The sequence below is a fragment of the Schistocerca americana genome, chromosome 1, assembly GCF_021461395.2.
Source record: "Schistocerca americana isolate TAMUIC-IGC-003095 chromosome 1, iqSchAmer2.1, whole genome shotgun sequence".
Lineage (NCBI taxonomy): Eukaryota > Metazoa > Arthropoda > Insecta > Orthoptera > Acrididae > Schistocerca > Schistocerca americana.
In genome coordinates, this window is record NC_060119.1 from 167,379,235 (window position 1) to 167,392,011 (window position 12,777).

Here is a 12,777-nt window from a genome sequence, read left to right on the forward strand (position 1 = left end):
TATGATACTTGTAATATGACAGAATTTTCATGCACAGTACTGCCTTTGCTGGCTGAGTGAAGTACAGATATTTTTTTTAAAATGCAATTAACAAGTTTTTCTCATTACTATGATGTGAGATAATTACAAAGTGTGTATTTCTTACGTTACATGTATGAATGGGGGTTGGAGCAATAAGGTCAAGTATACTTCACCATCACTGTGGCAGAGTGAAAGTGACATCATTAGGTGACAGTTAGGATTCAGACAATGACAACTAAAAGATACCACCATTTTGCTCACAGTCACTGCACCAATTATCACTTTAATTGTATATAAAAAAAAAGACAAAACCTTTTTTGTATTTACCTTTGTAAATGTTCAGTTAGTATGTTGCACCTCAAAGAAAGGCTGTCTGTTAGACAGACTATATGACACTGTTTGCAAGACGCTTTTGTAATTGTGATATTTTATTACTTACTGGAGAGGCAATAAATATTTCATTAAAACTAAACTATGCTGTCTGAAAAGTTTATTAGAAAAATCATTATCCTATCTTATTGGAAGATCTAGTGATGGTTTCATCAAGTGAACTGTTTCACATAATTTTAAGAATGCTCAGTGACCACATGAACAAATTTGACTTACACAAGAGTTTTTGAAATATTAAAAATTTGCTTAATGCAAAGACTTTTCTAGTATTACGAGTTACGAATGCAAACATTACAGAATAAATGTACCGGATATCTAAAGGAAGAAAATTTTTTCTCCAGCTGATGCTATCGCAACAACGGAGTAAAGGGAAAAATTCTATATGCAAGTACTATAGCAATGAAAAGCAAATATGATTCTGAAGTGGTTATCTGGATATTAAGTACAGAATACTCTCGAAAGAACTTTCATACAAAGTGCAATAATACTGAATACAACTACATAATTAAAGATTTAAACAGAAAAAATATTAATGGTCAGGAAGCATCAGTCCCACAGACATATAAATTAAGGGCACAATGAAAATATTCATCTTGTCATTTCCATAATGGGTCTTAAGTAGTGGAGAATTTAGTGCATGGAGGTATAATATGGGGCACTGCCATGACGTCACAACCTTGAAGCCGACATCTGTCATGTTAGCTGCCTGAAACATTAGCTTCTAGTGGAAGTGTTTTGATCAAAAATGACATTTCATTTGTCGGTGTACAGATCATTCTAATTATAGCCTGAAAGTGTATGGAAATCACATTTAATTCATAAGTGGACTCAGTCAAGCAATATTTTCTTTTATATATGGGCATTTTGGCTGTGCTTTTTACTCTTACTGTAATGGTTTTATTTCTGTCATTTGACTTTAGATTTCCTATCAATCCAACTCAAAAAGCTCCTTGGGTGAAAGATGTGATAAGGAAAGATTGGAAACTGACCAAACACTGCAAAATATGTTCTCAGTATTTTGGGAAGAGAACACAGACCAAACATCAGTTTTGTCTGTCTGTAGAAGGGAAACTGCTTAACTACAAAAGTAGCTTTTTCACATATTATACTTCTGCTCTTGGTTATTCAAAACATACAACAAATACAAAGTTACATTAATAACGCAAAATTGTTCTTTTACTCAATCAAATATGCATTTAAGACAGAAAAATGTTTGGAAATGCCTCCCTGGTGTACTGTCATTCACAAAAGCACTGCAATTGTTTTCTATTTAAAACAAATGTTGCATTCACACGACAGAAATTAAGAAGAAGAAGAAGAAGAAATCATAAGCAGTAGTCTGCTGAAGCTTTAGGGCACCAAACAAGGCAACACCAGCTTCAAATCAACATACACCATTAGTCTGTAATGCCATCTCTCCTTATTATAGCTCCATGTTTTAGAATATGTCACTATGTTTAATGAAATTTGTCTTAACAAATGGGCCAGAGTGATTAAAAGGTTGCTACTCACTGTATAAATGATGAGGTTATAACAAAAATTCATGGGAATTTTAGCATCCCCTTTACAATGGTGTCTTCGTAGCTGAATAAAACCGCACTGTTTCTCTACTTGAGATACTACTTAATGGAACAAGAATCATCTGCATAAAACTGCCTGTTATATGTGAATGGTTGACTACTTAATAAAGAACAGAGGGGTGCAATAACTCAGAGCACAATGACCCACACTCCCCCACACTTTACCAGCTATTAAAATCTATCTTAAAATGTGGTTATTGTCACCTATTGTGGTGGACATATCTCCAACCAAGCACAGAGTTGTCCTTGTTTCAGTATATGAAACACAAGTAAGTAAAATAATCCACAAGTTTCACATACTGGTGCATCACACCTTCAGAGGAGGAAACTATCAACGGCAGTCTCTTAATCTTAACCCGAGGAGATCGAATTTATTAACTGCAGTGTCTTGTTTGCCATCTCCAAAAATTTGTCTTCCCAATGAAGTATGACTCTTCTGTCCAATATTGAGATGACAGAATGCTATGGAACATGTCCCAGAGAAAGTAGAATGGCTCTACAAGGCTAGAGAAAATATAACTACAACTACAGGAGTACTCAGTAAATGAAAATGGTTTGTATATTGCATAAATTTAGTGTCACACCCTTTCTTCACACTGTGTCAGTAATCAGGGAAGTCAGGAGAACATTCATTCAGGGACTAATAAAAAATTTTGCTAGAAGTGATAAGAGATAATCGTCATCTTTATTCAAGCTTTTGCCAATTCCTGTTATTTGGTTTTTCTAAAAGCTTCTCATGGCAACTCATCAAACTACTGACAATATGCTTTATCCCTATTCTACAAAGACCGGACTTCCCATTAGTTAAACTTAGATAAACAACCTTCAGTAAGTAATCACAATACATTCTAGGATAATATCTAGTTAACCTGTACATTACCAACAACTTGTCACAAATCAGAGTAGATTAGTTTTTTGTTCCATAGATCTGTGCTGAGGAGATCCTCGTGGATGTGGAACATGTCAATATTGTTTTAAGCTGAAATAACAATACTAATAGAATGAATATATACAATACATCATTTGTTTCTACTAAAAAATTCGTCAATGAAGGAGGAGGAGTTGGCCACTATTAAGTCTTTCAGGCTCCTTTTAAACTGATCTTTATTTGTAACTAAATTTTTTATGTTTGCTGGCCAATTATTGAAGATGAGTGTTCCTGAGTAGTGGACCCCTTTTTGAACTAAAGTAATTGCTTTTAAGTCCTTGTGCAGATCATTTTTGTTCCTGGTATTGTATGTATGAACTGAGCTGTTTGTTGGAAAAAGAGATATATTATCTAGGACAAATTTCATTAAGGAGTAAATATACTGAGAGGCAGTAGTTAGTATATCCAGTTCTTTGAAGAGGTTTCTACAGGACGTCCGTGAATTTACTCCACAAATAATACATATTACACGCTTTTGGACTCTGAAAACTTTTGCTTGACTTTAAGAGTTACCGCAAAATATCATACAATATGACATTATGGAATGAAAGTAGGCAAAGTATGCAAGCTTTTTCATTTTTATGTCGCCTATGTCAGCTAACACTCGAATTGCAAATACAGATTTGTTAAGGCGTTTCTGCAGTTCTGTGGTGTGCAGGTCAAACAGGATATGTAATTCTGGATTCCCATTTGTCACAGGAACTCAATCAATAATGTCTATTTATGAGACACACAAATGATAAGTATCCCCATACAATTGTACCTGATAAATGCTGCTGCTGTAATTTTTTGTACAAACTATATGATTTGCAGGAGGGTTTGTAGAAGGTCCATGGTTGGTGTTTTGACTGTCAACTCTTAACCTGCAAAGAAATCAGCACAACTAAACTACAGGGTGAACCAGAACTCTGAAAAACTTTTGAATGTTGTTCTGGGATATTTCCTGAGTATTTTAGTTTAGGGTACCCATGGTCTTCTGCAGCTCATTAAGGAATAACAATATAATTATGACTTACACAGTTTCTTACCACTGTCACCTTTGTTTCTTTTAAAATGCCTTCACAACAGAGAAAAAGCCTGTAATATGCAATCACTGAAACAAACTACACAGAACAGAGAGTAATGCAATGTTTTCCGATTTGACAGAACAGCTGAGCTTATGCTCTTCCAAGGTAATCAGTGAACCCATATAGATGCGAATCAGCTGTCTTTTCATCATTATCACTTACTGCAGAACTAACACGCTGAAAAAACAAACCCAAAACAGAACTGACCAGTACTGAATGTAAGCTCAAGAGCCAAGAATATAGTGGGTATTACGGTTGTCAGTGGCTTGTACTGTGAATGAATGGAACACATTTATTTTCAAAGAAGACACAGTACATACAACTGACACTTGCACTATTGCGCAGAATTTTCACTGCAAAGCAAGTACAACCATAAATTGGGGTAAAACATAAAATGAAATGCAATTGTTCTCAATGAGCCACCTGAGACCTAGAGTCTCTTCCACCAAAATACTCAGAAAACATCCCTGAACAACTACTGGAATTCTGTCAATAGAGTTCTGGTTAACCTTGTATCGTGATCACTAGTCAGAGACATCACATGGATAATTAGGAGTGATGGTTTTGTATGATGTAAAATAGAATGACACTGCAATTCTTACAACAATAAATGCAATGGGCAGAACACCACTAACAAGGGAACCTCCCCATCGCACCCCCCTCAGATTTAGTTATAAGTTGGCACAGTGGATAGGCCTTGAAAAACTGAACACAGATCAATTGAGAAAACAGGAAGAAGTTGTGTAGAGCTGTGAAAAAAATAAGCAAGAAGAGAGAGAGAGAGAGAGAGAGAGAGAGAGAGAGAGATGGCATGGGCTGTTAAGAGGATGCATGGGCAGAGACTCCCCAAAATTATGGAAGAACTAAAGATGGATGGGAAAAGACCTAGAGGGCACCCAAGAACACAGTGGAAAATGGGAGTGAGAATATCTGTGGAAAGGAGGAAAGGAGACGTGTGACTTGGCAGCAAGTGGAGGAAGAAAAGTGGTGGGAGGACCGAGCCAAATGGAAAGGACTCGTCAGCACCCAGACCCGGCAGTAGCTGGAGCGGGATCCAGATATAGATAAGTGTAGTGTATGGTCCTCATTTATCTGTTTTTGCAATATTATGTTGATACACCTACAACTAACATCATTTATCATTGTTGTTATGCCACATTCAAATGTATTTTCTGGTACGCCCATTTTTCTGCCATTTATGGGGGACACCTTCAGGGATGTTTTTGGGTCCTATTCACTGCACAGGTGCATTGTTGTGGACTTCAGTCAGCGTATTGCATTTTGTTTCAGTTAAACGTCCATTTGTTCCTTGTAACCCATAAGCAACTATAATGAATACAACCCGACTTAAAATTTGTACTAAGGCTGGGATTCAAATCCTGGCCTTGGTACAAATTTTAATTAATTGCTTTGGTGTATTCATTATCATAGGTAAAGTTGGCAACTTAATATGTCTCTAGAACATATAATTTCATATGATTAATATACCATGAGCAACTGTTATCCACTGCTTTGTATGAAAAATAATTTACATGGCATTCCACATTCTTCACAGCGACAAGTACACTATCAGTACACACAAAAAATTTTCCATCACTTGTGGTGTTTCATGTCACACTACTGACATATTAAGAAAAGCATAGGATTCAGAAATAACCCTATGTGTACCTCACTTTACAACACCCCAATCATATTCAAATCTGTTATCTGTTTGGAAAAATGAAGTGGACTCTTGTACTTTTTGGTTCCTAGATATTAACTGACCCAGTATTCAGATTTCTTCCTCATTCCGCTTTTCTGACTTACACAAATGCTTTTGATAAATCAAAGACGATACTCACTGTCCTCACCATTTAGCTCTATAAGTGCCTCACATGCAAAAGAAATTCCATTTTCTACAGACATCTTTTTTCTTAAAGATAAACTGTAAGTCTGACAACAAATTACCTGTACAGAGATGTGTTACTATTGTCTTATACAAGGCTTTCTCAAAAACCCTCAACAACACTGACAGCAAAGGATAGTGGCCTATAAGGGTAGGCATGCATGAACAAGTTTCTGGCCGATTTTACTTGGCCAATGGGTAGTATTGAGGTTTTTAAAGTCAGATGACAACCATTCCTGCACATGGACTCTGAAATGGTTGCAAGTGTTCGTGATCTTATAAAATCGAGACAGAAGAGACGGCGGCAAAATGTTGGGTACAGCCATAGTAAGTGCAAATACAGAACAAGACAGTTCTGTAGATTGTAAGAAGAACTGAGGTCGCAACCCTCAAAATTTTGGGAGTACACCAGAACGTCTATCAACAGTTTTGATACGTTAGTTGCAATTATTTCACCTCATAATAAGTGTCAGAATGTCATTCATGGGAGTATTTCAAGTACTGAAAGGTTTTTGGTTACTACAAGGTAAATATACTTAAGAAAGAAATAACAAGTGTGTATTAAAAAAAATTGATTTATTTAGAAGTTGACATATGTGCTGAAAATGTCATCTGATTGGCATACAAGGTGCTATCCAAAATTTTCGGGACTGGAGTTGCCATCTGATGAAAACCTTACCTTTGGAATATTGGTCACCATCACCCTCGAAGTAGTTCCCATTCGCAAGTACTCACTGGTCCCAGCACTTATGCCACTGGTCAAACGTTTTCTGAAGTCCTGTTCTTTGAGGGTGTTTATTACTGCCAGCGATGCTTCTTGAATTCTCTCTAGAGTGTTGAACCGACGGCCTTGAGTCATTCCATGTCAAATCAACACACCTATTTTACCTCACCCTCTTAGATTTTGCTGAAAGTTGGCATACTTATAGTGGGCACTGAGACTAAGAAAAATACCAAATTTCAATTTTTTATCTCAAACCATTCCTGAAATATGGCTATGTAAACTTTTCAAACACCAGCCAAAAATGTGTGAACGGACTTTTTTTAAATTGTCCTAGGAGCTGCCCTAATTGAGCTAGAGAACTGGGAAAGGTGCCATTTTGCAGCATTTTGCATGCTCTTTCCAGGGACATACAACAAAACATAGCTTCTAATTAATAACCTTTTTCAAAATACTAATTAATATTTTGATTTAATTTTATTTTTTTTTACAAAAAGTACATAATTGAAAATTTTCAAAATATTTCCATAACTACTCCATACTATTGTAAATCACATGGCAAAATATAAATCTGGGATGATGATGGGTTCATTGTTAAAAAAAATTATTCCGGACTCTTGTTTTTCAGTAACAGCCCTAGTTTGACCAAATTGACCTTTAACAAACAGGAATTTCTTTAAAATATACTGAAACGTAAGTAAAAAAAGTATTAGAAATATCAAAACATCACCTTATTAAACGAAAACTAATCAGCATATTTTATAATTAAGTTGATTGCTTATTTTTATTTCATAAAAATTATACTAACAGTATATTAACCGATATAACAAAAACAAGAAATTGAGCATTTAACTACAAACTGAAATAAAGTACGAATAAGTACAAGTATTTACATAACAGTTCTGGTCCATGATGTTTGAAATAGAACTATTAAACAAATTAAATACGTAATGCTTGTCTTTGAGTAACAGGTATCTGTACATAGCTAAATTTAACACAATAGGTACTAACAATAATTTTGAAACAACTTTCTATAAAATATACATTAACACTAACCTGAGACAAAAATTAAGTTTTGAGTTGAAAGCAGTTTCCCAATAAATTGTCTTGGAACCTCACATATTACATTTTAATAAAGCTGACTGGGTTTGGTTTGCATCACTTTCATTAAGAATGTATGTTCTCCCTGTCGGAGTAAATGGATTCACTTTTGTGAGAACATCCACAACTGACACCCACAGGACATCTGCATGTGCAGGATAAGAGAATTACTTAGCTGGCCCACATGGATGAAGAAAAGTTATTTTCACTTCATCAAGTTCTTCGTTTTTTTTCTAAAATGTACCCAAAGCCACCAGTTTCTGCCATATACAGTGGTGACATGGCCTGATACATCTTGTAACTTCAGTTTGTCTGGTAATGCAGTTACCTCACTCTCCCAACTCTACATATCACCTGAGAAGTATTTGACTATTAATTCTGATGTAGTGTTGGGAATGAAAGCGTGAAATTGCTGTGTTCCTTTGATTGTCAATGCCTCTTCAAGTCGGCTTTTTAAGAATATTTCTGAAGCAGCATAGTCTTCTTGAGTGGAATATGCAAAATCAACATTTGTGATATTATCTACTGCCCACTCAAATAGATCTCGTGCGGTTTGGATCTGATTTTGGTATGGCCTTTGCAAACTTGCACGAGCTGCTAGTCTCTTTACTGAACCTCCTACTCCATCACAAGGCCCTTTCCCATGTGCTGTGGCTGAAAGTGCCACTCAGCTTTTATGTTGAAGTCTTCCTCACAAGGGCAAAGGTTCAGAAACTTTTTCTTATTTTTATACTGAGTGGCAGAACCGTCAGAATAATAGTATATCTTTTTTGGAATCTTTTGAAATTTATTTGTTAGATATGAAATTAGTTTCTTTTGAAAGGTGTAAACCGCAGTTGTATTGTGCTCCAGGCAATCAGAAACAATGACAAAGCTTATATGCTCAATTTTGTCTTCCTGTTTGTAATATATAACAAAAGGATGAATGGTAATCTGTTGTCTTGTCCTGGTAATCTGTTGTCTTGTCCAGTGGAAACTCTGAGCTTCATCCTGTAGAACTATACTATAATTTTCTGAAAAATCACACATGACAACAAATTCAGATTACATAAGGTTTTCTCCTGTGGAGTTAAGGAATGTTCGTTGTTGCCTGGCAATGAAGTCATGCTGAATCAAAGTCGACATCTTACTACAAAATAAATCTATGAATTCTTCAGAAGTTTTCTGAACAATTTCCAGTAATTTCTGAACAATTTCCAGATTACATCGGTCAACTGACATCCACTGTCGGAACTGAAATTGTTCAATTAAGTTTTCAGGAAGAGTGTCTTAAAATTTTACGTATGACAGTTTCTCCTGGGCAGTATTCACAGTTTTCCAAATTGCAATCAACTGATGATGGGTTGCAAAGCATTTTGGCAATGCACTGCTTATAACTGTTTAAGCTTCTGTTTGTTACTGTATTTAGTTTGGCATTTTCTATCATTAATTTTATGTTTTGGTGAGTTGTGCACACGCAGACAGTGTGTGTGCCACTCCGGCCAGCTAATACACAATGTTTTGGTTTCAACTCAGCAAATATAGAGAAACCTATTTTTATGTTAGGAAACTTGTCTTTAAAATGCTTGTAAGCTTCTTCAAGGTTACACAAAATAAGTCTTTTTGATATTTTTATTTTATTTCCACTTTTTTCTGTAATTGTCACACAATCTTTAATACCTGGCATTGCTAACTTCATCATTTTCATAAAATGAATGTACAGTTTTGACAGTTTCTGTTGGTAAACAATTCCCTGGTTTTGGGTTTGGACCTTCCATGAAACCTCTCTCTTTCAAAATTTTTTTGGACTGCCGAACAATGTAATTAGGAGTATTAAATTCCCTCATTATTTTGCTGACACTCCACTTTTCAGGTAAACTTGTAAGAATCATTAGTTTTTTTGCTCTAGTTATAGAATTTTTAAAGTTTCTTTTAAGATTTTCAAGAACGGATTCATCAGTATCAGTATCTGATGAAGTTTCAGGTGCAACAAAATGTTAACGTGTCATTGATGAGATTTTCTTCACTTTTGATTTGGCGTAATGCCTAGATGTTAATTTTCTCTTGTCAATTGGGGACTCACCTAGTTCTTGAAGTGTTGTGTTAAATGTTTTAACAGCTACTGAAGTTGGAGTGAAGTCAGGGTCTTGGTCTTGGATAATTATCTCTGATCCAGAAGATTCTTCTTCAACACTTTCGTCACTGAAGGGCTCTGGTGTATTTTTCAATTTGGTTACATCTTTCCTACATTTATCACAAATCTTGGCACCACTTGGTATTTGAGGAAATAATTTGGGCATCCATGTTGTGACATTTCTCAGTTTTTTTCTGTCTCTAATAAAATAATTTGACTTCTTCAATGGATTACAACACTGCACTCTTACATCACTGCACTTTTTACTTGGTTCCATATTTATACAAAAACCACTTATAAACTGTTCTTCAATGTATATATTTACTTGAAAATGAATTATTAAATATAATAAATACAAACTGGTCAACACAGAGGCAACAATTCATTTGCACTAAAACCACAGTGCACAATACTGCTGTAGGCACACTAAGCCTTAGAAGGTTATAATGCAGACTACATCATCTCAACAATGGTTCCAGTCTCTGAATTATTGTACAGACATCAAGCCCTATGTATACGGTCCTCTACTGACGTACTACCTTAAAGGTCAGTTTGGTCAAACTAGGGCTGTTAGTGAAAAACAAGAGTCCAGAATAATTTTTTTTTTAACAATAAACCCATCATCATCCCACATTTATATTTTGCCATGTGATTTACAACAGTATGAAGTAGTTATGGAAATATTTTGAAAATTTTCAATTATGTACTTTTTGTAAAAAATTAAATCAAAATATTAATTAGTATTTTGAAAAAGGTTATTAATTAGAAGCTATGTTTTTTGTCTATCACTGGAAAGACCATGAAAAATGCTGCAAAATGACACCTTTCCCAGTTCTCTAGCTCAATTAGGGCAACTCCTAGGGCAATTTAACAAAAAAGTCCGCTCACACATTTTTGGCCAGTTTTTGAAAAGTTTACATGACCATATTTCAGGAATGGTTTGAGGTAAAAAATTGAAATTAGGCACAAAACATTGCAGTAGTATGCGGAATTCACTGTTTGGTTGGGCGGGACAAATTCTTTGTGCACAACTCCCTTGGTATGAAAGAAAACGATGATCATGTTCTTCACTTTGCTCTTCACCTTCTCGCTTTTTTGGGTCTTTGAGAGCCCAGACTCTTCAACTGGGACGATAGTTGCTTTGTCTCTGGGTCATAACCATAAATCCAGCTTTCGTTGCCAGTGAGAACATGTAATAAGAAGGTTGGATCATCAGATGCGGTCCAACGAAGGTCCGTGCACACTTCAACACACTGTGCCCTCTGATCGGCAGTCAAGATCCTCGGCACAAATTTTGCGGTGACACGATGCATGCCCAATTCATCAGTCAACATTAGTTGACATGTCCCATAACCAATACCCACTTCATCCGCAAGATTTTAAATGGTTTGACGTCGATCAGCATTAACCAGTTGTTGAAGTTTGGCAACAATGTCTGGTGTTGTGCAGCTAATGGGCCTTCCAGTCCTCAACGTCCGGCCCTGAACCAAGCATGCTACTCAAACGCCGGTGTACGGCTCATGCTCTGCCCCCAAACATTTGTTGAATCATTGCAAGGGTCTCAATAGCACTTTTCCAGAGATTCGCACAGAATTTGATACACACGCGCTGCTCTGTTCGCGGATCCATCGTAAAATCGCCACACACCAAACACAGAGTATCACGGAAATCACTGTGGATACGCAACACATCCTCCCAGTTGAATTCCACTCTGCACACTGACTCATCAGATATGCAACTCTCGCCATCTAGTGGTGCAAATATCTACTACTCCTACCTTCCAGATGGCAGCACCAGTTCCGAAAATTTTTGATTCCATCTCTTATTCTGATTCAAACAAGTGGACCTCAACGATATCTCTTCTGCGACTGATGACTGAGATCCACTTGATCGTTCTGCATCAGCAACTGCCAGCAGGAATTTAATTCTAAATTTCAATTTTTTTCCTTGATTCAGCCTTTGTAATGAAGGCACTAAAGGTAGTATAAAATCCATGTCCTCGTCAACTACTTCATTGGTTTTTTCTTTTTTCTGTAGAAGGTGTTCTTTGTAACAACTTCTTGCCTTCATTTTTTTTCCTGGGCACTGATGACACTGAAGACTGTAGATAAGTACTTGTGCTGGTTGTGGCTGATTCCTGTATCTTCATCAATGTTTAATAACTCAGAAGGTTCCTCTGAAGATTTTAAAATACTGGCAGTACACCTAATTGATAGTTCCAGCGGGGTTTTATAGTCTTCTGGACCACTGTTGCTATTTTGCCTTTTGTTCAAGAATGGCAAAAGAACAGCAGCTGATCAGAGCAGTCATTCATATTTCTTGCATTTCTTCAACATTCGTCCAGGTCTTAGTCCTCCTTGAAACATGCCTTTAAATTTTGTCACCAACTCAATTTTATTTTCCTGGAATAAACAAAAACAAAATAAATATACTGTCTTCAACTGAAAACAATTTTGATATCTATCACAAATATTAAGTAGATATTTTAATCCATTCGCAGACATAAGGCTACAGGGAACAGCTTCCAACCATTACACTTTGAATATTTACTTAGGGATATGAGCAACAGAGAAAAATTGTAAAGAGATACACGTGATAAGTTATGGAAATGTAAATCTTTAACATAATGCAGCGCTTCAGCAACCATGAATTGTTCAGACAATAAGAAATGAGCCTTCAGCTGCAAGGAAATTTTTGTTTTGTTTTAGTTTACCAAGGGGTCATTCCATGTCAGTTCAACCAGGGGCTCCAGCTTAGTCTCAGATTTGACTGAAATTCAGTATACTAATTCTACCATATGTGGAACACTCGTGTACAAAGTATTAGTTTCCCCTGTCAATTAGTTCCAGAATTATGGCTTGTGAAAGAAGGTGGTGTGACCTGGAAATTGCAACCCGCATCTGGAAATCTATGTTCAGACCCAACTTCAGATCTTAATAACTTTGAAACTATTATACACAGACCAATGAAA

General features: G+C 36.1%; 1 protein-coding gene across 6 annotated transcripts in view; it reads right to left on the bottom strand.

The window, feature by feature from the left end:
* Positions 1 to 12,777, bottom strand: part of LOC124552104 — a 42,054-nt gene that overhangs the window by 3,019 nt on the left and 26,258 nt on the right. For 2 of the 6 annotated variants that reach the window (XM_047126492.1, XM_047126493.1), the window contains exon 2: positions 11,871 to 12,208. The exons of 2 other annotated variants lie outside the window; for them this stretch is intronic. The gene's annotated coding sequence lies outside the window, so the exon portion shown is untranslated. Of the gene's footprint in view, positions 1 to 6,550; positions 6,845 to 7,648; positions 7,681 to 11,870; positions 12,209 to 12,777 lie in introns of those variants that run through there. 2 more of the 6 variants (XM_047126496.1, XM_047126491.1) reach the window with 2 other exon arrangements.